This window comes from Narcine bancroftii, chromosome 9 (genome assembly GCF_036971445.1).
Source record: "Narcine bancroftii isolate sNarBan1 chromosome 9, sNarBan1.hap1, whole genome shotgun sequence".
Taxonomy (NCBI): Eukaryota; Metazoa; Chordata; class Chondrichthyes; order Torpediniformes; family Narcinidae; genus Narcine; species Narcine bancroftii.
In genome coordinates, this window is record NC_091477.1 from 67,670,588 (window position 1) to 67,691,577 (window position 20,990).

Below are 20,990 nucleotides of genomic sequence, written 5' to 3' on the forward strand. Positions count from 1 at the left end.
ATTTCCTGGTCCTCACCTATGATCCATTAGCCTCAGCATCCAACGTATCATCCTCCGTAATTTCAGCCACCTACCATGTTATCCCACCACCAGACACATCTTCCCCTCTCCAACTTCCACAGGGACCTCTCCTTCCCCAACTCCCTCGACCACTCATCCTTTCCCAATAATTGCTCCCTTGGTACCTACCACTGTGACCGACTGTAAGAAATGCAACAGTTGTGCCTACCCCTCCTCCCTCAACACCATTTGTGGGCCTCAAACAGTCCTTCCAAATGAAACAATTCATCACGTGTGAATCTGCAGTGGTCACCCATTGCATCTGGTGGTCCCATTGTGGCCTCCTCCACATCGGTGAGACAGTAGGCAGAGTGTTTTATTGCGTTCCTTCACTCTGCTGCAACAACAAGGAACTCCCATTCCCTCACCAACAGGTCTATCAATAGTCTCATGCATTGTCAAACCTTGGCCACCCTCAAATTGGATGAACAATTCCAAATATTTTGTCTCTGAAGCCTTCACGTAGATGGCATTAATATTGACTTCTCCAATTTCAGTTTATCCCCTCCCCTAAGTTTCTCTCTTTCCTCCAGCTCCCATCTCTTTCCTTGCCTTTAACTCCTGCCCATCTCTTCTCAGCTTTTTCACTTGTATTCACCTTGGATCACTTATCTATACACCTGCCCCTGTCCCTTCCTCCCTCCTGTCTCATCACCCCCCCCCCCCCCCACCTGTTTTTCCACATTCCTAAGGAAGGGCTCAGGCCCAAAACGTTGGTTAGCCTTTACTTCCTACCGAATTTGTGTGACCTGCTGAGTTTCCATCAGCACATTTGCATTCTACACCCACTGGGTAACAGCCTCATTATCAGACTGCTCCACCCTACAGAATCACACAGCCCAACAAGTTTGTGCTGACCATCAAACACCCATTTGCACTAATCCTACCATTCATCTGTGCCAGGCGCGTTTTACAATGGCCAATTAACCTACTAACCCACTCGTCCTTGAGACGTGGGAGGAAAAGTGCACCCAGCAGAAATTTAGACACTCACAGGGAGGGTGTTAAAACTCTACATCGACAACACCGGAAGTCAGGATTCAACTTGGACCACTGCCACTGTGAGGCAGCAACTCCATTTGCTGTGCTCCACATCTTCCCTTTCAGAGGTGCTGATTTTATCTGCGCCGTTATCCCAGGGGACGTTTGTGAGATGTCCCTTTGTGAGTCAATAATTGACTATTGTCGGGCTCCTCATCTATGCAAGGGATTGAGGTTGGGTGTAATCCTGTTCACACCGGTTCCCGTTTCAACAGGTCTGCTGACTCATTACCCGAGGCACTTTGCTGTCCCAGCAGGGATAGAGCTGCCCTTCAGTAAACTGCAGGGTGAGAGAGATGGTGTGTCAGCCAGAGTTCCCCAGCTAATGCAACCCAATCATCTCAGTCCACGAACTGCACCATGACCCTGGGACCTCCCAGCTTCATGACTCAACAAAGCTTGTATTTACTAGGTGCCCCAGGGTTGCTCACCAACACATCTGGTCCCACGAACTGCCGTGAAGCCCAGCAATTGTTAAATTTGCAAAAGTTGTGCACAGCTAATTTCTACAAACAATAACTGAGAAAAACAGCACGACAACTATGTTTTTAATGGCATGAAAGGATTGATATTATCTGGGATTATGGGAGAAGTTCTCACCTTAATCAGTGCCATCCCAAACCACTTAACAGGTCAATACAGTAAAATGCCAGCAATTTACTGACCATTTGACTATCCCTGTGATTCAGTTCTTGGTTCATGAAGTGATGATTATAATTTCCACTCACCAAGTTCGCAATTCCTGTGCTCTTTTCCCACTCTGATCAGAGGATGTATTGAGAGCATCCTGTGCAATTGCATCACTGCCTGGTTTGGTAGCTGTACCACCCCAGAACGTAAGAGCCTGCAGAGGATAGTGAAGTCAGCGGAAAAGATGATTGGGGAACCTCTTCCTAGCATGAAGGACATTTACTATACTCAATGCAGGCGGAAAGCAAAGAACATTGTGAAAGTCTCAACACATCCAGCATGTAAACTGTTCTGTCTTCTATCCAGCAGGAGATACCAAAGCACTCAGGCCCTTACATCCAGAGTGGGAAACAGCTTCCCCCCCCCCACCCCCACCCCCCCGCCATCAGGCTCCTGAACCCCCAGTACAGATGTGGATAGTGCGTAGTGGACTTTCAGTTTAAACATCGTAATATTTTATATATTTCATTTTTCATTTTCCATCAATAAACAAGGAGATAACATCACTGACTTCGAGAGAATATATCAACATCTACCAACAATCTACATACATGTGGTGTTTCTCCCCTCTCCGATCCCCCCCCCCCCCCAAAAATGAGGGAAAGACAGAGAAAATGAAAAGAAAGGGAGAAAAAAAGAGATAAAGAAATAAAAAAGGAGAGTCTGGATGTGGTGCCGGCATTCTCAGTAAGTATCCATGGAGCCACGGAGCCACAGATCATTACTTTCATTAATCCATCTATTGGTAGATCTCTGTAAGTCTTTTTGTCGGGGTGTGGCTACAGCTGTGCTCACACGTACATCAGATATGGCTACCATATTTTAACAAAGGTGTGTCGGTTTCTACGATTATTGTTTCCATGGGAATACAGCTGTGCATCTCGGCAATCCACTTACTGATAAGAAGAGGGGAGTCAGACTTCTAGGTCACCACTATGCATTTTTTTTTGCTATGGACAAAGAAATAAATACAAATTGAATTTGGAATTGAGATAATTTGTAGCTTACTCCATAAGGTTCCCCAGCAGATACAATGTTGGGTCTGGCGGGAAGATTACCTTCATTATTCTGTTCGTATGTTGATTAAATCCTGCCAAAATGGGGCTACATTTGCATAGGGCCAGGGTACATGAACAAGTGTTCCCCACTCCACTCCACACCTGAAGCACCTCTGGTTTTGCCTTGTGAATCTTTTGCCGTGTGAGGTAGAGCTGGTGCAGAAAGTTGTATTGGACCAGTCAGTATCTAGAGTTGATCACTGTTGTCACACTGTCTCTACACCAGTCCATCCAACATGCCCAGGTCTGACTCCCATCTCTCTCTTGATGTGTGTAGTCCCTGTTTGGGACTAATACCTTGGAGTACCAAGTACATTCTTGATATAAGTTTGGGTGCGTTTCCCAGTCAAAGCAACCCTTCAACCTCACTAAGTCATTGTAGGGCCCCACCTATTCCTTAGAAATGATCTAAACTGGAGGAAACAGTGAAAGGTCCCATAAGACAAATCATATTTACCCTTGTAGCTGTCCTCAATATATCGGATCCCCTGCTAATGCCAAATCTTCAGGATTTTATTACTGATGTTCATGGGCATCAATTCAATAAGAGTCAGTGGCACCTTTGGCAATATTTCCGCTTTATTTCCAATACACTCATTGATCTCATGTCAGATTTTAATCAGATTTTTCAGTATGATGTTATCTGGTTTTTTTTGCAATTAATTTGGCATCCCATTTGTATTATCCCTTCACCGACCTCTCTCCCATTTGCACCCAAGTGCCTCAGATTTATACAATTTCTCATAATAAGTTTTTAAAGTGTCATTTATTTCTCTTGGATTGTATGTTACTGAGTCCGGCCCCAACTGAACTGCTTTAATCGTTCTTGAAGTTTCCTCTTCTCTCAGTTGTCATGCCAAAATTTTATGTGTTTTTTTACCTAGTTCATGATATCATTGCTTGAATCGCAAGCATACTCTGTATGTTTACAGAGTCTTGTATTTAAGTTTTTTATTTGCCAATTCCTGATATTTCTCATTCAATCCCAGGTTTTGATATTCTTTTTCCAGTTTTGTGATCTCCTGTTCCAATGTCTCCACCTCAGACAGGTGTTTTTTTTTAATACTTTTGCTATACGAAATTATTTGCCCCTTTAGGTAGGCCTTTAGTGTGTCCCAGATTAAAAAAAAACATTATTAGCTGAGGGGCAATTTGTTTCACAAAACAGACCAAATTGACCCCGTATAAAAGTATGAAAGTCCAGGTTTTTCAACAGCATAGCATTAAGGTGCCACCTATAAATATTTGCCTGTTTTTCTGGCATTGTTATTTTCAAGGTCAACAATGAGAGGCCTGATACTAGCCTTGCTAAATATTCCAACAGGCACTCTGCCTTTTGACCGGGCAGACATCAGAAAATAATCAATTCTGGTATGAGAGTCATGGGGCTTTGAGTAAAGGGAGTAGTCCCTAGCTTGCGGGTTTCTTTGTCTCCATATGTCTATCAAATTTAATTATTTCATAAAGGCCAGAGTGGTTTTTGCCATCAATGTCTTATTGAGAATAGGGTCCAGACAATTTAGATCTCCTCCAATTGATATGTTCTGTTTACTTTCTGCAGCCCCTTAGAAAAGCATTGTGCATAAACTCCTCACCATTGAAGTTTGGTGCATAGAGATTTAGCAGAATCCATCGTTCCAAATATAACTGGTAGTGTACCATTACAAATCTCCTGGCTGCGTCTGTAGCTCCACCACTCACCACCACCGGGACCCTTTTGTGTATTAAAATGGCTACCCCTAGACTTAGAGCTGAAGGAGGAAGAGAACACCTGCCCCACCCAGTCCCTTTTAAATTTATCATGTTCCCTTTAGTTAAGTGCATTTCCTGCAAGAATATTCTATCTGTTCTCAATTTTTTTAAGTGACCCAAGACCCTCTTCATGGGGCTGTTTAAACCATTCACATTGATACTAATAAATTTGATAGTCTTATTCATTTGTGTTTCTATATCTGATCTTTTCACCGTCACAGTTTGTTTGTCTTGAATAGTGCCCTCTTCATGCCTTTCTGTCGTTCATGGTCTCTCCATGCCAACGTCCACACCAACCACAAATGGAAAAAGGAAAATAAAAATAAACATGAAAAAGACAAAATCCCCCCCTCCCCCGAGACAAACCCAGATAAAATAAAATAAACCTTTAAAAAATCCAATATATATAAAGTTAACAAGCGAAACATTCAAAATATTCCTATCCTCTGTTTTGACGCCTCTCCTCTCTGCTCCTGCGCTATCTTCCCTCCTATTTCGAGTCTCCTCGTATACCATTTTCTCCCTAGCCCGGTCTGCACTGCAGCCTTGCATAGCCTCTTCTGCCTCAAGCTCCAATTATTTTCCTGTTTATACATTTAAAAAAAATACAAGGAAAAATGTTCAGCCCTCCAATCCCTCCGATCATTATAAAACTTTATCAGAACCTTGACAACTATGTACACAATAGCTTCAATTATCTTCCTTGTTTTAGTGAGTCAATAATTATAAGACTGTAATGACTGCCCTTTGTTCCATAGTTTCTCATGAATTCCGTCCATGGTTCCTTCAGGGGTTGCATCCAACCTGTATTCTTGCAGGCTTACACATTTCCTGGTAATCCGGGTGTTAAACATAGTGACTCCATGGCTCCTTAACATGTTTCCTCTCCCCTCTCGGTAGCATGATTTTTAGGGTGGCTGGGTACAGTATCGCGTACTCTACTTTGTTGTCTCTCTGTATTTTAAGGATTGTTGCAGAGTTTTCATTCGTAAGCCCACATACCACTGCGTTCTTTTGAGTATAAAACAGCAGCATAATTAGGCAAAGCAAGAGCCTGACTTTTAAAACCATCTTGAGCAGAGGACAAACTGTTCATGACTGCGCCATCTTTAATGTCCCCTCACCTTCGACAAGATGAATCCCAAGACGTGGTCATGATCAACATTTGACTTTGAAAAGGAGAGTTCCAGCCGCAGGCACACAAGGACCTGTCATCTGAGTAACAAATGGTGGAAGGGGAACGCTCAGAGAGTTCAGCTCAACAGCATTCAAAAGCTATGATTTGTGTCGCCTTCTTTGTTAAAAGAAATACAGTACAGGCAAAAAGGAAATGCTTGAAGAAGATGAACGGGGCGGGATTGGAAAGGCAAAGTTTTTTCCACCAGGAAAGGATGAATGAGTTGGAGGTGTCTACTTTGAAGCGCACTATCAATAGACTGGAGTTACAGAACAACAGGCTTTCTTTCACAATAAACTTGAAGTGTATCCCATGGTGTGACCCAGGCTTTTGGGGGAGGGGTTACGACATTTAAGCCTTTATACCGGGTCAAGTGTGTTGAGCCATGGCTACAGTCACAGCAAGGGAGCGGAGCCAGATAAATGAGTAATTAACATTCCCCCCCTTGTTTTTTTTTAAATTTTGTCCAGCGGGGTGAAGTGGGGCAGAGGTTCTTACAGGTTAAGTCTGTCCAGTGGCCTAGTTTTGGTCACTAGGCTGATTCTGGGACAACTGCTGAGTCCTGGACCTCCAGCATTACGCTGACTTGTTGGGTGCATGGTGGCTTGAACGGAGCTAGGGTCCCATGGTAGGTAGGGTGTGTCCGTGGGAGGGGAAGGTGCTGTTTGGTCATCAAACTCCCCTACAAGGTCCCGTATGGAGACAATGTCCTCACACCCATCCAGGTAGGACACATATGCTTATTGGGGGTTCGAATAGAGGAGCTGGACCCTTTCGAGCAGTGGGTCAGTTTTATGGCCCATTGTGTGCTTGCATAGCAGGACCAGCCCTGGGGATGTCAACCAGGATGGCAGGGTTGACCCCGATGTTGATTTCCTGGGGAAGAAGAAAATTCTTACATGAGGAGTTGCATTGGTGGTGGTATGTAGAACTGACCTGATTGCATGGTGTGCTTTAGGCAGAACTTCCTGCCAGTGAGAGACCAGTAGCCCGCTCCTGGATGAGGAGGATGGCCTTTCCCATGGTGGTGTTCTCTCTCTCCACCTGGCCATTCCCTTATGGGCTATAGCCGGTAGTCCTGCTGGTGCTGATACGGTATTGGCACAGCTCGTCACTCACGAACGAGGATCCCCGGTCGCTGTGGATATGCGACGGGTACCCAAACAGGGTAAAAATGTTGCATTGTGCTCTGATGACTATGGTGGAGGTCATGTCTGAACACGGGATGGCAAAGGGGAAACATAAGTACTCATCGATGACCATAAGGATATACACGTTGTGGAGGGGAGGGGCCACTTGAAGTCCATGTTCAGGCATTCAAAAGACCGTGTGGCCTTTACCAGGTGTACCCTGTCTGGTTGGTAGAATTGCGATTTGCATTCTGCACAGACCGGGCAGTCCCTAGTCTGACCTCCCTGATGGAGTACGGTAGATTCCGAGATGTAATGAAATGGAAAAATCTCGTGACTCTGGAGGGGCAGAGGTCATTTTGGAGGGTTTTGAGATGGTCTTTCTGTGCATTGGCACATGTTCCTCGGGACAGGGGCTTGTTGAGGTTCCCCGGCCGGTATAAGATGTCATAGTTATAGATGGAGAGTTTGATCCTCCACCTCAGAATCTTGTTGTTCTGTATCTTACCCCACTGTTTGTTGTTAAACATGAATGCCACAGCCTGTTGGTCCGTGAGCAGGGAAAAACGACTGCCAGCCAGGTAATGCCTCCTGTGCAGCACTGCCTCAACTATTGCCTGAGCCTCTTTCTCGATTGAGGAGTGTCGGATTTCAGGGCCCTGGAGGGGTCACGGGTTGGCCTGCCTGGTTAAGGGTGATGGCCAAGGCGAAATTGAACATGTCACTCTCCACTTGGAATGGGGCAGATTCATCCACCGTGTGTCACAGCCCTGGTGATGTTCTCTTTTATGCGCCAGGAAGTTGTCTGGGGATCTCTCAGTGAGAAAATGAGGGGTGGGCTTTGTCTGTGTAAATCCACTGGGCTTAATAGGAGAAGAACCCCAGGGGCTTTGAGACTGGGAGGAGGGGGAGTTCTAGCAAGAGGCACATGCAGTCAGGGTGGGGGCCAATGCCTCCGTTCTCCACAATACAGCTAGGTGGAAAGTGAGGAAAGCACATTAATGCCTGATGTAGGTTAGATTGAGGCGCTTGGCAGTCGTGAGGAATTTCTAGAGGTTGGTGTCATGATCTTGCAGGTCGTGGCCGCAGATCGTGACATTATCCAGGTAGGGGAAGGAGCCACGCAGGTCACTTTGATCCACCATCTGGTCCATGTCCAGCTGGAAGATGAAGACTCTGTTGGTAACACTGGAGGAGATCCTGAGGAAGAGATGGCCATCTGCCTCAAAAGTGGTGTACTGGCAGTCCTCTGGACAGATGGAGAGCTGGTGATAGGCTGATTTTAGGTCTATCGTGGAGAACACATGATATTGGGTAATTTGATCAACCATATCTGGTATGTGGGGAGTTGGGGGGTGGGGGGGGCGGCAACGGTACGCATCCAGCTGTGTATAGCGGTTGATGGTCTGGCTGTAATGAATCACCATTCAGTGTTTTTCCCCTCTCTTAACCACCACTACTTGAGCTCTCCATGGTCTGGCACTAGCGAGCTGCTGCACCTCAGCTTTAATGGATGCTCTGTCCCGTTTCACTGTATCCCCTGCTTTTTGTGGCGACTGGCTTACAGTCAGGGGTGAGGTTGGCAAACAGTGATGAGGGAATGATGCAGAGGGTGGGGAGGCCGTGTGTTGGCTCGGCCAGTGGGGTTGGAGGGGGGAGGAGAGTACAGTCAGAGGTGAGGGCAGCCAGCTTACAAACTGTGGGGGAAGGGGGGAGAGGGCCATCATACTACATTGTAACACTTCTGAGGTGGAACTGGAAGCTCAACCCCAGCAGCACTGATGGTCGTACCCTGCATGGCCAGTGTCACGGCCAGCTGCGGATCTCAGCTGAGTGGGATTTTGTGGCTGGAGAGACTTTATCATTTACTGGCCTTGCTTTAAGGGAGGAACGCTGGATCATATCGGGGTGGATAAAACTCTCTATGTTCCCACTATGTGGGCTGTTTTGATCCAGTATCATAGAGTCCAGCATCAATTCGCGGTCTGGCTTGTACTAACTCGTAGTCTGGGAGCATAATGGTGGCGTACAAGATGGCAGCCCCGTGTCATGGCGTGATCATCCCTGGAAGAAGACGGTATCCAAGATGCTGACCCCCATGCTGCGCATGCGGCGCTGGGGCTGAAAGGTGGCTGTGATCGGCATACCTATATCATCCCTTCTTCCTGCACTTTGAGCACGTCGCATCTTTTGCCGGGGTGCTTTGGTTGGCCACAGAAGCAGCTGCTCATGGGAGACCGTGGCTATGTTGGGCTCACTAGCTGGATGTGGTAGCAGTCTGCTGGTTTGCTGCGTCCCAAGGTGGCAGTACCCCTGTGGGCCATGGAGCCCATGTGCTATTTGCCAAGCAAGCCTCCATATTTTGGAGGATGATCTCCAGCAATTTCACTCCCTTTAAGCCCAACTTACTCTGCTCATGTAGTCTCTGGTGCACGTAGTCTGATCGGACTCCAGTGACATAGGCATCCCAGAACACATCCTCTGTGTATTTGGTGGCTGACACCGGCTGAAAGTTGCACGCCTATATGCAGATGTGTTTTAGGGGAAGCAAGGTGAAAGACTCTGTAAACTTTGTACAAGAACTTGTATTGTCCAATATGAGTGCATGCACAACACTAAGGACTGAAGTCAGCCTTGGAAAAGCCCTCAGAAAACTTGGCTTGGGGTCATGTTGGGAACCCTCTGTTAATATATGGCTCAGGGAAAACTCTCCACAGACATTTGGAAAGCTTCAATTGTTGATCATCATGGTTTTGGAAATTGCCCCGGGAAGGATGTATGACTTTCAGCAAAAAGGAGTCCAAAAATGTTGGTGTAATTGGAGGAGAGTCATGAATCACTGGCAACTGTGAGGTTTTTTTTTTGCTTCCTTGCTTCAACCTCCTCCATGTGTTCTTTGCATGGAAGTTGTGACCTGAAGCTGGAACATGGCAGCTTTCTCCGGCGGCATTCCCCAGTGACTGAAAGAGTGCTGTTCTCATGGGATATGACCCCTTGAAGGCTACTTCCTGAGATCAATGAGGAATGATTTTCTCAGTGGCACCTCTTTGGTTAAATACCTTGATTTATGTTCCCGCTCACTTTTAATGAACATGGAGCCACTTTTCTTTGATGTTTCCTCTGGCTTTTGAGGAAAATGGCTATTGGAGGTGTGGTGTTTGGTTTTGCAGATAGCTTCAGTTCACCTGAGCTTTGTTTTGCAGAGTTGTGTGGCATATGGCCTGTGACTTCAAGGGCCACCTGTTGACTGAAGCTCAAAGCGATGCATTGGCCTCAGTGAAAGCTGTGTCTCTGCACGTGAAGAACACCGTCTGAGATTCAGACCCACATGTGGGAAAATCTCTCTGGATGCACATTGTGCACTTGGTGAGATCGTAATGGCAATGTGGATCCCAGGAAAAACAGGAAATGGTTGCAAGAAAATCTCAGAGCAGGAAGAGGATACAATGAGGGAATGATGCTAACTCTCCCAGAAGTGACCACTTGTCATTTATACTCATGATGTACTTTGTGGCATGACACAGTTGAAGTTGTAGACCACATGTTGCATGCAGGAGTTACCGGGAGCAAGCTCAGGTGCTGAAAGATCGGAACCATCCATCACACTTCACCCAGACTCCAGCTTGCTCCATTCAGCTTTTTAATTCTAAATTCTCCTTCTGCAACCTCTAGTCAGGCCCATTCTTCTTTGTCTGGTTATTTATTGTCTGCTTGAAAATTTGTACCCTGGAGCATACACATCACTTTGATTTATTTACTGCCATTTTTATATCTCCGTTCAGAACCTTGGGATGCCTTGAGGCATTTTATATCCGTGGAAAAACATTTTGTGTCGTCACTGGTATAACTTCGTGAACTTGGCAGACAATGGACACGTTCCCTGTACTGACAAAGCACTGAAAATAACCACTAATGTTTTGTATCTTTTTTTATTGTGAAGGATCAATAAGCGCCAGGATATCAGGAATAATCTCGTCAGCAGTACAATTGCTTCAGTCTCAGCTGAAAGCCAGGACCTCCAACAGTTCAGCTGTCACTCAGAGGCACCCTGAAATATGTGGGGACTTTTCTGTGGTTGGAACTGAGCCCCTGAAATTCTGAGTGGATTACTGGTTGAACCCATTGAAATAATTTAGATAAGTATCAGTTCTCTTTCCAATTAATGCATCAGGTTGCAGTTTGCAGCTGAGCTGGAACAGTCAAGAAGATCTGAATAGGAATATTGCAAGAATGTTGCCTGGATTTCAGCGTTTGAGTTATAGGGAAAGGGTAAACAGGTTAGGACTTTATTCCCTGGAGCGTAGAAGACTGAGGGGTGATTTTTATAGTGGTATTTTAAATTATGAGGGGAACAGATAGAGTAAATGTGGATAGGCTTTTTTCCATTGAGAGTGGGGGAGATTTAAACAAGAGGACATGAATTGAGGTTGAAGGGGGAAGAGTATAGGGGAAACATGAGGGGGAATTTCTTCACTCAGAGGGTGGTGAATGGTGGTGAATGGTGGCAGGCTTGATTTTATTATTTAAATAAAAGTTGGATAGGTATAGGGAAGGTTATATGGAAGGACTGGGTGACAGTCAATGGGACTAGGTGGGAGAAAGTGTTTGGCATGGACGAGAAAGGCTGAACTGGCCTGGTTCTGTGCTGTAATTATTATATGGTTGTAAAGGGGAGATAGTATAGGGTGCTTAGCTTGGCTTCCTCTTACATCCATGAAAGTAGAAACATCGTGGGGCCTGAGGCACAACCCCATCCATCTTTCTCATACAAATCCACGAACACACTAAACATATAGGATACCACATGGAGACACAGCACTGGGATTGTGTACAAACTGCATTAACATTATAGCCAATCACCTACCAATAGCATGGTGCATTTAGTGTTTCTGTAGTTGTGTATTTGCTGTTTTCCCTCATCTGACCACACTTTAAATGTGAAAGAATTTAATCAGGAGGTGTATTCTGTCTTATGGATGCTCTGTATTTGACCAGAGTACGAGGTTATACCAGGTTAGGGAAGAAAAGGTGTAATGCTCTTCGGTTGGGTTCTGTCCTGGATGGAATGGCTGGTGGATGCTCCCAGTATGAAGGCCGAAAGACAAGTGGATGACAACTCTGGCATGTAAAATGTTAGTGTATCAGGAGAAGAGGAAAAAAAACAGATTAAATCTTCCAGTCAGCCATGCGCCTTTGTGATTGAAATGAGTTATTGCAAGAAAGTAGTAATTGGTTTCAGAAAATTGGCATGTACAGTTTATGATAATCTATAAAAATGGCTTTAACAAAGCCTTTCCATGGTGTGTGGGGCATTTGTCGAGATAATAAAATGAAACTATTACAGCCATTAGTACAGAATATATGTTGGGGGAATAATTCTCTCCTGGGCAACATAGTAACCTAATTACAGTCTTTATACACTACAGTACAAGACAAAGAGATGTTGGCTAGGATTAGGCACTAAAATCTGATTGAAGATTTATTAGAGTTTAACATTACACTTGTTATAGGACCCATCTTAAGAGTGTGTAGATGGGGAAAGATCTTTTGGATTGGGTGGGGAATTCCTACTATAGATAGATAGGGAAGGGGTTTTGGGGGCTGTGGAAGAAGAGGTGCCAACTCTAAATTTTTACTTTTTAAATTTTTTTTTCCTTTTTCTTTTTTCTTATCACCTTTTTCTCCTTTTTTCCTTTTTATTTACAGCACAGTACAGGCCCTTCAGCCCTCAATATTGTGCTGATCGATATATTCCTACCAAAAAAAAGCCTTCCTATCTCATAATCCACAATTTTTCTTCCATCCATGCACCTGTCTAAGAGTTTCTTAAATACACCCAATGTTTCAGCCTCCAGCACCATCCCCAGCAAGGCATTCCAGGCACCCACAACTCTCTATGTAATAAACATACCCCTGATATCTACCTTAAAATTCCCTCCTTTTACTTTGTACAGATGTCCCCTGATGCTTGCTATTCCTCACCCCAGGAAAAAATGTGCTGGCTGCCCTCATTGTTTATGCCTTTCAGAATCTTGTAGACCTCTATTAAGTCTCCTCTCATCCTTTTTCATTCCAAAGAGAAAAGTCCCAGCTCTGCTAACCTTGCCTCATAGACATATTTTTCAATCCAAGAAACATCCTGGTAAATCTCCTCTGCATCCACTCCACAGCTTCCACATCCTTTCTATAATGAGGAGACAAGAATGGAACACAATACTCTCCCAGAAGTGACCACTTGTCATTTATACTCATGATGTACTTTGTGGCATGACACACCAAAGATTTGTAGAGTTGCAAAATTACCTCTCAATTTTTGAACTCAATCCCCCTATTAAATGAAGTCCAGCATCCCAAGGCCTTCTTAACTACCCTATCAACCTGTGTGGTGACTTTGAGGGATGTACGGATTTGGACCCCAAGGTTCCTCTGTTCATCCACACTGTTTAAGTATCTGACTATTAACCCTGGACTCAGCCTTATGGTTTGACATTCCAAAATGCATCACCTCACACTTATCCGGATTGAACTCCATCTACCACTTTTCCGTTCAACTCTGCATCCTGTCTATATCATTTTGTAACCTACAATATTCAGCTCCATCCACAACTCCTCCAACCTTTGTATCATTTGCAAGCTTACTGACCCATTCTTGTGCCAATCTATTTATTTATTTATTTGTATAGATAAAATACTTGTCCTGCATAGTTTATCTGTATGTGAGTTATGTCCGGCTTTGTGGCTGCATCTTTTGCACTGAGGACACTAAAACACTGTTTCATCAGGTTGTGCTTGTACATTCAGATGACAATAAGCTTGGCTTGACTTGGTCCAACCACATCGATGTACCTCAGAAGCTTTAGGAAATTTGACATGTCCTCTGTATTCCTCAGCAACATTTATACATTCATCAGAATCCGAATCAGAATGAGGATTTATTGTCCTGAAATGTGGTGTTTCATGGCAGCAAAATAGTGGAAACACTCATATTATAACCATCTTACAACATTACTATATAAACAATAACAATAATGGTGAACAAAAAATAACTCCGTGTCTTTGGTTCATTGATCATTCAGGAATCTGATGGCAGTGGGGAAGAAGCTGTCCTTGTGCCGCTGAGTGCTTGTCTTCAGACTCCTGTACTCTTTTTCCAATGGTAGCAGAGTGAAGAGGGCCTGGCCTGGGTGATGGAAGTCTTTGAGGAAAGAGACTGTTTTTTAAGACACCACCTCATGTAGACATCCCTGATGGAGTGAAGTCTGATGCCTGTGGTGTCTCAGGCCGAGTTAACAACCCTCTGGAGTTTATTCTTGTTGTGAGAGTTGGTGTCTCCATACCAGGCAATGATGCAACCAGCCAGAATCCTCTCTACGATGCACCTGTAGAAGACAGGTGACATATTGAATCTCCTCAAACACCTCACAAAGTATCAGCGCTGGCAAGCCTTCTTTGTAATTGGATCAACATGAAGGCTCCAGAACAGATCCTTGGAGATGTGGACACCCAGGAATTTGCAGTTCTTGACTATTGAGCCCTCAATGAGGACTGGTTTGTTCTTCCCTGACTTCTTCTTGAAGTCCACAATCATCTCCTTGGTTTTGCTGACATTGAGTGTAAGGCTATTGTCATTACACCATTCAATGGAGCTGCATATAGTTAACCTCAATCTATCCTCTTCTAAGCTGACGGGAGTGTGAGTTGTGAGGATGATTCCAAGAAGCCACACGGTGACTGGGACAGCTTAGGAGAGTGGCAAATACATAGCAGATGCAGTATCATGTTGATAGATGTGAGGTTCTCCACTTTGGTGGCAAGAACAGGAAGGCAGATTATTATCAGATGGTATGGAATTGGGATGGGGGAGGTGCAACCAGACCTTGGTGTCATGATGCATCAGTCATTGGACTGCAGATGTAGCAGACAATGAGGATAGTAAATGGCAGGTTGGCCTCTATTACAAGAGGGTTTTAAGCAGGGCCAGTGAACATTTCAGGTAAGGAATGTTCATTGTGACTTTAGATTCATTCAATGTGGGTGAGAACCACAGTTCAAATGACTCCAAGTTTGTTAGCGGTGACGCTACAATATCTGGAAATATTCAGCAGAGAACTTATTTTGATTACACATATTGTGGAAAAGATTGTCCAAGCCCTTCACTGGTTTCCATTCAACATGCAGGACTGTTGTTAGTAGAAATGTAGCTGGACTGACTGATAAAGGTTACAAGTTGGCAGGTACTGCTCTAGGCAAACTTGCCAGTGCAGTGTTAATTGATGTCTCATAAAACTGTCTGACCAGTGAACATCACACTAGAGCTATTCAAAGTCACATCTAAAAAGAATAATTGGAGAGGATTAAAGTAAATCTTGCATTTAACAGCAATAGAGAGAGAATCTTCACTTCCAACCCATCAACACAAGCCAATAAGGTTTCTTTTTAAAAAATACAACACTGTAACCAGCCAATTCAGCCCCTACATGTCCGTGCCACCCAATTTACACCCCATTAAACTACACACTGGTACGTTTTTGAACAGTGGGAGAAAACCAGAGCCCCTGGAGAAAACCCACACAGACACGGGGAGAACATCCAAACTCCTTACAGACAGAGGAGGATTCGTACCCCGGCCCCGATCGCTGGCGTTGTAACAGCATTGCGCCAAACATGCTGACCTAACATTGATCTCGAGTTTAATCTGGTTAATCAGTGCTGATTGGATTTGACAGAGTTCATGTCATTGGGTTTATGCTGTGCAACAGATGGCTGATTAGTTTTACACACTCAGTTAGAAGCCAAGTTTCTTTTTCTAAATTCTTTTTCTGGATAAACGTTCACATTTTTAAGTTTTCGCCATCCTTTGTTGAAGGTTTGAATTCACCATTCTTAAGAGAGAATGACCTTATATTTCTCTCACACATTTCACAGACTCAGCAACCAGGAAAATAATGTAAGAGGTTTAGAATTTGTGATCCTTGTACCCACCATGGCTTGTTCTTTTCTTGCCTTGACAATGGTAATCATTATGGAGTTGCCTCATGTCCAGTGATGTGTTATATTGACAAAAGAGTGACAGTACAGGGAGAGAGGGCAGAGAGAGTTGCCTTCAATTTTCTATGGGAGTTGAGCTACAGGTCCTCATGCCAGCACGACATTTGTTCTCAAGATCCGGGTCAGGTAGGGGACAGAATCAGACAAGGATTTGTCCTGATTGCTACTTCACAAAGGGCACCTGATGAACATTCTGTGAATAGTTCACAGCTTCTCATTAACTCTATTATTCACTCTTTGGGTATATATCTCCCCCTCTCCTTCCTTCATTCCCACACCACTCCCCCCCCACCTCGATTACCCAACCTCCCCCATCATCACCTTCCTTCTTCCCTTCTCTCCCCCTTCCAGGCAGCCTGATTAGCATAGCAGTTATCAGAATGTTATTAAAGTGCCAGTGACCCAGTTTTGGATCAGAGGAGTTTCCTCTCTCCCTCCAAAAAATGTACGGTGGTTGTAGGTTAATTGGTGTATTTGGGAGGGCACGGGCTTATGGGCTGGAGGGCCTGTTACCATGCTGTACATCTAAATTTAAAAAAAATCTAGTTATCCTTCCTTGGTCTTTTTACTCCCTTGTCCCCCCCCCCCCCCATTCCTTCATACTCTCTCAATTTCTACCCATTCATTCCTACCCCCTTTACACCTTTCCCACCCCCTCTTCCTTTCCTTCCCACCCCTCTCCAATTTCTACCCACTCCCTCTTCCCTCCTTATCCCTTTCTCTCCCTCTCTATCCCCCTCTTTCCACTTCCCTGTACCCCCTCCCCCCTCTCCCCTCCCCTTTCCTATCCCCTCTCCTCCTCTCTTCCCCTTTCTCTACCTCTCTCCTTTCTATCCCTCCCTCTATCCCCCTCTCTCCCCCCTTATCCCTCAACTCCTCTCTCCCATCCCCTCTCTCCCTCTCCCCATTCTCCCCCTCTCTCCCCTTCCCTATCCCCCTCTCTTCCTCTCTCTTCCCCTTTCTCTCCCCCACCCCTTTCTCTCCCTCCCTCTATCCCCCTCTCTCTCTCTCCTCCTCTTCCTTATCCCTCACCCCCCTCTCCCTCTCCCCCTCACTATCCCCCTTCTCCCCCCTCTCTCCTCTTCCATATTCCCCTCTCCACCTCTCTCCCCTCCCTATCCCAACCTCTCTCCCCCTCCCTCTCCCCCTCTCTCCCCCCTTCCTTATTCCCCTCTCCACCTCTCTCCCCTCCCTATCACCCTCTCCCACCCCCCCTTCCATCCTCTCCCTCCCTCTCTCTCCTCCTTTTCATTATACATAGAGTATATGTATAATCCACATGTCATGAATCCCAAAGGAATATTGACATTCCTTTTGTCCTGAAGTTGAAGCAGGGATAAATCTTCTTGTTCAGTATTAAACTGCAGCTAATTATAATACGCTATTCTGTGGAGCAAGAATAAAGGGAAAGACGTTGATTCCTTTCAATTTCTGTAAATTGAGTGCAAGTGTGAGGCACTTTACTGAAACATGATCAAGAGGAATAGGACCCATCCCCTGGATCTCTGGTTAATGGCAGTGAATGGAACTTCAATGCTTTTAGGTTTCATTCTGCAGATTCTCCTCACCCTTCACTCTTTAAGATAAGGGGTACTGGTATTAGGAGTGGAAGCAACATTTCCAGATTAGTCTTGCTTGGATCTGCTTGCTGCAATTATTTAAATTTTTTTTTAAATAGCCATTTCAGCCCATGAATCCATACCGCCCAATTACACCCAATTAACGAACACACCTGGTACGTTTCGAACGGTGGGAGGAACCGGAGCTCCCGGGGAAAGCCCACGTGGACACGGGGAGAATGTGTAAACTCCTTACAGATATCTCAGGATTCAAGCCCTGGTCCCAATCAATGGCGCTGTAACGGCGTTGGGCTAACCGCTACGCCGGCTGTGCCACACTATGTGCAAATTTGAAACTAATCCATCACATCAAAAACCCAGTTTTGAAAAGGGAATTTAGAGAATCACGCCTCCACATTGGAGAGACCAAATGCAGATTGGGTGACTGCTTCTCCGAACACTTACGCTCAGGTTGTCGATTCATTCAAGCTGGAGCTTCCTGTAGTCAACCAATTCAATGACTCCAATCATTCCTACAAAGGTATAGATACTACAGGCCCTTCAGCCCATCTAGTCTGCAATGAACTCGTCCCATTTATCTGGACCATCACCCTCCATACCCCACCTTCCATGTACCATGGAATCCATCAACTCCAACAAAATAAAATTGATTATTTTAAAATTTCACAATTGATACTTCACAATGTATATTTGAGAGCAGTAGCTTTGTTTTCTTCAGATTTCAAATTTATTGCCAGAGTATATACATGACATTACATACAACCCTGAGATTTTTTTTTTCCCTGTGAGCACTGCAGAATTACCACTAATTATCAAAAATTAACTGCACACAGCATGAACATGTAAACCATCAAACGACTCTAAACAGATAACGAATGCAAAAAAACTGATGTTGCAATACAGGGAGAGCAAAGAAAATCAATAAAGTGCACAAGTAAGAGTCCTTAAATGAGTCCCTGATTGAGTTTATGGTTGAGGAGTCTGATGATGGAGGGGTAGCAGCTGTTCCCAAACCTGGTAGTGTGAGTCTTATGACACCAATACCTCTTTGGTGATGGTAGCAGCGAGAACTCAGTGGGTGCTAGGTGGTGTGGATCCTTGATGGTTGCAGCTGCTCTCCGACAGCCGCGTTCCCTGTAGATGTTCACGATGGTGGGGAGGGATTTGCCTGTGATGGCCTGGGCTGTGTCCACTACCTTTTGGAGGGCTTTATGCCCAAGGGTATTGATGTTCCCATATCAGACCGTGATCCATCGACCACTGCACCTTGTAGAAATTGGCCAGGGTTTCTGAAGACATCCCAAACCTCACTAAACTCCTCAGGTTTGGTATGTCATCAGAATGCCTCTTCTTGTATACATGTGAAATGATGTCTTTGAATGCACTTTGTCCTGAGTGTGTGTGTGTTCCTTTTCAGTTGTCTTCATAATAACGTGTTCTTGCATGCATGTGTCTTGATTATGGAGTATCTCTTTTATTTGTTTGCGTGCACATTTTGTGCATTATGTGTATGTAAAGCACAAGTCAGCCCAATAATTTTGGGCTTGTTTTCCCCTCTCCATGAATAACAGTTCTCATCATGTGAATCTGCACATTTCTCTTTACACAGCAATTCTTTCATACAATTTATAATAAACTTAACTGAGGCACAAACCTTTTTGAATTGATGGGAATTGTGTTTATTTTTTAGAAACAAGAACGTTGAAGCAGGTCAGATTCGATTCGTAAACATTACAAGTAAACTCTGAGAATCTATGACAAACTTTACAAGGTGGCATTGTTATGAAAGGTTTAGTTCTCTGTAGCCACCAAGATTTAAGTGTGTGTGACATCACATCAGTAGTATTTTAATCCATCTTATTTTCTTTAAACTTGAAGGCAACTTGCAATTGTTTTTCACTTGCGATAGTGCGGAGAAAAATCCCCTTCATCTGGATGTGATATGAGCAGTAGTCTCCAGTTATTTTAAACAAAGAATTCTTGGCCCTCTACTCACAGTCAGCTGTCTGAGGGATTCACATACTTGACTGGGCAGGGTACATCTGCTATTCCAGCACATGGTTTACCAGAGCTTGGCATTACTTTAAAGCGTTCAGACTCTGATATAATCCCCTTTTCTGTGGGTTGACAGCGTATTTTGACCAGAGCCAGACCTTGTTTTAAACCTCTCAATAGAATCACCACATGTCCATATGTGGCAAGCCTTGATTTGAGGGAAGTGCAAATATTTCACATTTTGGGTCATTGCTTCTCACCTTGCAGAACTTGGTCATTTAAAGTGACCGTGAACTGAGTGTGAATTTCAGAGTTCAATTGTGAGGTCTATTTTCATCCTGGTATATCTGACACAGGTTTTCTTTAACCAGTGGGATGTCTGGGCAATCCTGATGTGCCAGAACAATCCTGGACAATTGGTCTGTTGGGGCCCCTTTTGTCTTTGAAAGGCAGCATGAAAATCATGAGGAATTTACATGTTTGAAACAGATACCAAAGCCGTGGAAAGGATTGATCAAACTGATTTTAAAAACTGGAAAGTGTCATTTGTATGGAGATGTTCAGAGATGGACAACCCAGAAGCGGGCCGTTCACCCCATCAGGTCCATGCTGATCCTTTTGCCTGCCTACACCAATTCCATTTGCCTGTGTTAGGTCTGTACCATCCTAAGCCTTGCGCATTTAAATGCCTGGTTTGTTGTCTCATCAATAGAGTGACTATATTTGATGCCACCACCTCTTCTGGCTGAAAGTTTCAGATACCAACCACTTTGTGTGTGAGGACTGGGAGGATCATGGGAAAAAATGGTACATCAAATCCCCCTTAAAAATTCACCTCGCATCTTACCACAAGGTGCAACATAGAATAGGGTTCTTCACGCAAAGTTCAAGGAAAATCAATGAGCATAAATGGAACAAACTTTGATAATAGTTGAGCTGGGATTGAAGGTCATCAAAAGAGCAAATAGTGGGGGTCTCAAGGTCATTTGTAAAACTATGGTCAGCCTTCACTTTGAATATTGTGGTCTGGTCATCCCACTTGCAGGAACGATGTTGAGGTTTTGGAAAGGGTATGTACAGGCTAACCAGGATGTTGTCTGTGTAGAGGGTATGAGTAATCAGGAGAGATTCAACAGACAGGGTGTTTTCTCTGGAGCATAGGAATCTGAGACTTGATAGAGGTGTATAAAATTGAAACACATTGATAGAGTGAACAGTCAGAATCTTTTTCTTCAAGGCAAAAGCATTACACTCAAAAGGACATGTCCTCCAGTTCAACACAACAAATCCAAGTAGAAAACAATCTGGCAGTTTCACTGAAAGTGAAATGATACGTAGTTGAGACACCAAGACCAGGGGAGTTGGTTCATTCCCAAGACATCCTCACAGTGGATCTCCATGTCCTCATCTGGAAAGGATCAAATCCAGTTTTGCCTCTGCTCCTGATTGCCATCTGGTG

At 44.5% G+C, this 20,990-nt stretch overlaps 1 protein-coding gene and 1 long non-coding RNA gene across 5 annotated transcripts in view; one reads left to right on the forward strand and one right to left on the reverse strand.

Annotated features, from left to right (window-relative positions):
• The window catches only part of LOC138742230 (uncharacterized), a 30,125-nt gene extending 14,169 nt beyond the window's left edge, over positions 1–15,956 (reverse strand). The window contains exon 1 of one of the 2 annotated variants that reach the window (XR_011344006.1): positions 15,891–15,956. This is a non-coding gene — a long non-coding RNA (uncharacterized lncRNA). Of the gene's footprint in view, positions 1–1,054; positions 1,365–15,890 lie in introns of those variants that run through there. The other variant, XR_011344007.1, reaches the window with a different exon arrangement.
• Positions 1–20,990, forward strand: part of LOC138742229 (glypican-5-like) — a 641,419-nt gene that overhangs the window by 107,176 nt on the left and 513,253 nt on the right. The gene's annotated exons all lie outside the window — the stretch shown is intronic.